A 5417-nucleotide genomic window follows, 5' to 3' on the forward strand; every position below is an offset into this window, starting at 1 on the left:
TATATATCTTAATACAGCAAATAGGACATTGACTTCTTGAAGTTACCTCTGGAAGGGTAATATCTTCCATGATCATATTATGAATGTCCTTAACTCCCTCTTTTCCATCATAATCTGAATTATCATGATCATCAATCAGAATTATTTTAGCTACTATAAGAGTAAGGAGGATTTGGGAGGCAGTTTCACGGCTTTATCTTCTTAAATGTTTCTCATTTAACTCGTGTTTGATGCATTCTTTTGCACTGTACTTTTTTGTTTGTATTTTAGCCACATCAATCTTCGAGGAGTGCAAAGGGGCTTCTAAAAGATCTATCAATTAGGGGCCATTTTAAAAATTTGAATCCCAGGAGATGTTAGCAACCTTTTCTATTGTCCGAGTATACAAAAATTAAAAATAAACCAAAACTCATATCTCAAGTCAGTGTAAACATCTACTGACCACACAGAAGCCATTTGCAAGGTCCTGTGAATGCAATCAGTCAGCCAATTGCAGTGGAATTCAGAAGGGGATATCATTCAAAAATGTGAGTCTAGGTGGTACAGAATAGCATCCTAGGTCATGAGAGTTGTTGAGGTTGGGTCTTAAATATCACACACCCACAAATAAATAAATGTTAAAAAATCAAATCATTTCTAGGAGACAGATTTTTCATTTAAGTCTATGTAATTATGTGTGTAGGTGCTGGGGGGTGGTGATGGCATACTGTCTTCTAGACTGGCTAAAATGGTGAATGGAATTAAGCAAATTTTCACATAGAGCCAAATGTTGGAGACAGCAGGGGGGTGGGGGAGGAATTCATAATTACATAATAAATATTATGTTAAAGTAACTAATGGCATGCACTACATGAGAACATAAACATCAAGAAAGTTTTCTAAAATGATTATCTACTGTTGGTTCTACTAGTCTGCTGTGGGGCAACTAGGGTAACCCTAAAAGACTGAATCAAGTTTGAGGCTCTGGCAACCAACTAGAAGTGTTATCCTTCATATTTCTGACTGAAGACTCCTAATACATTTCCAGACACCCCATGAATGAATGAAAAACTGAAATGGTAATTAAGGAATCTGACAGCTTAGGTCCCATAGTGAGTTACTTGTTGGTCTTCTAACCAAAAGGTCAGCAGTTCAAAACCACCAGCTGCTTTGTGGGAGAAAGATAAGGCTTGCTACTCCAGCAAAGATTTCTAGTCTCAGAAACCCCAAAGGGCAATTTGACTCTGTTCTTTAGGACCACTATGAGTTGGAATAAATTCAATGTTGGTGAATTTGGAGTTCTGGCGACAACTTGGGTCCACCATTGATCAGTCTGTGTGTTGTTCTGTAGTGACGTGCCTATTACTGTGGTCCCGGGAGCTAATCTACTGGTATTTCACATATCAACAGGGTCGCCCACTGAGAGCAGCTTCCAGAGGAGCTTCCAAAGTAAGACGAATTGGAGAAAAATAATATATAGTCCACTTCTTTAAAACTCCACACTGCAAACCGTATGGATGGCAGAATAACATTGATAGAGTGCCACAAAATGAGTGCAGAGGTCATTATCTACTGTGGCTCTTCTAGCCAAAGTCTCTAATTCTCACCAAGCAGCCTGTTCTGCATGAGTCTGGTAAGGAGGTGGGGAAAGAAACTGACAGGATTCACCTGTGAGTAATTATGAACAGGTTCCACTAGAGTGCCATCCTGTGTATAAAATGAGCCCTCTGAGTAGCAGGTCATGGGATCTCAGTCCCAACAAGTCAGGAGTGGAGCATGGCCTCTGGACTCTGAGGTCCCTGCAAAATGAACTTCCTGGATGCAGAAGGCAGCTGTGCCATCCGAAGAGCAACAGCAGTAGAAGCAGGAGACGGCGCATGAAACACAGTGGTGGACTTCCCTGCCCACAGAGCAGGGAAAGCTGAGTAATTTCAGACAAGAGGCTGGGTTGTGGGGTGCAGTGCCTCTGGACACTGAATTGAGGGAATTGGGTTTGATGACCCATGGAGCTGGAGCTGAATGCCTTTGGAATGAAGCTGATAGTGGGGTGCTATGCCCTTCGAGCATCCATTAGGAACCCTGAAAGAACTTTATAATTTGTCTTGATGACCAGCACTATCCTGAGCATTCCTTAATTGCATTACAACCTGTTAAGTTATTGAATAAACTCTTGAATGATGACTATTGTCAGTGAGTTCTGTTCAGCCATTACAATGGATATTAGTACCTAAAGATAAAAAATAGAGAAAATAGGTAAGAAAACACAATGAGTTCCCCAGGTTGGCAGGCACTCAAAATATAACTGGGAATGAGCTGCTTCCTCAAAGCAGTCAACCTTAATGGCAAAAATCCTGGGGGTGTTAATTTTTTCTGGTGTGACACACTCAAAACGAGAAGAAGCAACTGTAAACATCTATCGATAATTGGAATGTGGAATCCATAACTTAGTAGTATAGTAAAATTGGCAGTTTTTAAAATTAAAATGAAATAAACATAAAGTTCAGTGTCCTAGACATTTGTGGGCTGAAATTGACTGGTATTGGCTATTTTGAACCAGATAACCATACAGTTTACTATTGTAGGAGTGACAGATTGAAAAGGAATGACATCACATTATCAAAAAGAACATTTCAAGAACTATCTTTTAGTACAATATTGTCTGCGATAGGATAACATCAATACACTTACAAGCAAAACCAGTTAACACAATGATTAGTCGAGTGTATTTATCAGCATATAAAGTCAATGAAGAAGAAATTGAAAAAAATCGACCAACTTCTTCAATCTGAAAGTGATTACACAGGAAATTGAGGTGCAATGATAATTACTGTTACAAAATACACCATTGGTGATAGAAACAAACCAGGAACTCTTAGGATAGAATTTTGCAAGAACAATTTCTTCATAGCAAATACTTTTTCAACAATATAAACAGAGACTATACCTGTGAATCTCACCAGATAGAATATACAGGAATAAATAGCATCAGTTGTTCATAGGTAGGTTCAACTTGAAAAAATAAAATAAAACAAGTCCACAAGAACTACAATATAACCTCAAGTAGATCCCACGTGAATCTAGAGACTATATCATGGCAGATTTAACTCAATGAACACTGTTGATAAAAACACAGACACATTGTGGGAATGGCATTAAGAACATCATACATGAAGAAGGCAAAAGGTAATGACAAAGAGAGGAAAGAAAACTAAGTTCAAAGTGAATGTCAGCTAAGACTCTGAAAATTGTTTTTACACATGTAGTATCTAAATCAAATGGAAGAAATGATGTAAAAATGGAGATTAAGGGGAAATTTATAAGGGCAGCTAGAGAAGACAAAATATTATAATAAAATGTGCAAAGACCTGAAGTTAGAAAACCGAAATAGAAGAACACACTAAGAATTTCTCAAGCTGAAAGAATCAATAAAAAAATTGAAATCTCAAGTAACAGTATTGAAGGATCCTATGTGCAACACATTAAATAATGCAGCGAGCATCAAGAGAAAAAGCACAAAGTACAGAGTCACAGTACCAATAAGAATTGGTCAAAAGCCAACTGAAGGAAAATTCTAAGTGTGATGAAGGTATTGGCAAAATATAAGGATCCAGAAATTTACAGAATACTAATTGAAGTGTTTCAACAAACTATTTTTAGCACAAAAAGCACTCACTTGTCGACATCAAGAAATTAGGGAGATAAGCTACATGTTGACATGTCTGGAAGACATCCATATTTCTGCCCATTCTAAATAATGGTGACCCCCCAAAAATGTGAAAATTATTGAATAATGTCATCAATGCTAGACACAGGGAAATTTTACTGCAGGTGGTTCAAAAACAGCTGCATACCCTCTGTTCTGAACCTGGTGTAAATTTCTTGAAGCTCCCTGTTGATGTATTGCTGCAGCTGTTTTTGAATCATCTTCAGTAAAATTTTCCTGTGTCTAGTATTGATCACAGTGTTCAATAATTTTCACATTTTTGCTTGTGTTAAGCTTGATTGACTATCGACACAAATCCAGTGACACACATCTATGTATAAGAAAGAGCTTTATATCAAGAAGAAATTACATATCAAAAAAACATTCCAGCCCAGTCCAATTCAAATCCATAAATCTGATATGGGTCCCTAAGTCTCTCTCCAGACTCTCACAGCCACACGCAATGATGAAAATGCAGGAAGATCACGAGCCAGTGGGTGCAAAGTCCCATGGATCCAAGGTCCATGGAAGCATGGCAGGGATTGGACAGCTCTGAGGATCAGTAGCAGAGAGGAGAAGGCAGAGCTAGGGAGCGGTTCCCAGGGTCCTTAAGAGAAGGCCACATCCCCAAGGAGGCACCATCAGGCTGTGACCTGATTGACAGGTTGGATACCATCCCTACACATTTATATATTTTCAAATTGACATGAAATTAGGCCATAGCCATTACATTGATTAGAAGCAGAGAATAACAGAGAGATGTTTACTTGTGTTTTATTGAGGATGCAAAGCCAATCAACTGTGTACATCAGTGGTTCTCAACCTGTGGGTTGCGGCCTCTTTAGGGGTCGAACGACCCTTTCACAGGGGTCACCCAATTTATAACAGTAGAAAAAAACAGAGAGATGTTTACTTGTGTTTTATTGAAGATGCAAAGCCAATCAACTGTGTACATCAGTGGTTCTCAACCTGTGGGTTGCGGCCCCTTTAGGGGTCGAACGACCCTTTCACAGGGGTCAGCCAATTTATAACAGTAGAAAAATTACAGTTATGAAGTAGCAGCAAAAATAATTTTATGGTTGTGGGGTCACCACAACATGAGGAACTGTATTAAAGGGTTGTGGCATTAGGAAGGTTAAGAACCACTGCTGTAGATCAAACTAAATATTAATAATATTGAAAATACAGGAATTCCAGAACATTTCGTTGTGCTCATCTAGAACCTACACATACACCAAGAGGCAGTCATTTGAATGGAACAAGGGAATACTGCATGGTTCAAAATCAAAGTATGTGACAGGGTTACATCCTTTCACCAGATTTATTCAATCTGTATGCTGAGCAAAATTCTAAGATGCTAGGCTATATGTAGAAGAATCTGGCATCAAGATTGGAGGAAGGCTTATTAAGAATTTTCAATATGACATACCATGCTTGCGGAAAGCAAGGAGGACTTGAAGTACTTGTTGCTGAATGACAAAGACCACAGCCTTCAGAGGGGATTGTAACTCAATGTCAACAAGACCAAAATCATCACAAGTGTACCAATAGATGACATCATGATTAACCAAGAAATGTTTGACCTGATCCAGGATTTCACTATACTTGGATCTAATATCAAAGTCTATGGAAGCAGCATTCAAGAAATTAAAGACTGCATTGCATTGGTAGAGTCTGGTGAACAAGACTTCTTCAAATTACTACAGAAAAAAATGCCAGTTTGAGGACTAAGGTG

Source organism: Echinops telfairi, unplaced genomic scaffold, assembly GCF_000313985.2.
Source record: "Echinops telfairi isolate 266 unplaced genomic scaffold, ASM31398v2 ScPeMD7_5868;HRSCAF=6743_1, whole genome shotgun sequence".
Classification (NCBI taxonomy): domain Eukaryota; kingdom Metazoa; phylum Chordata; class Mammalia; order Afrosoricida; family Tenrecidae; genus Echinops; species Echinops telfairi.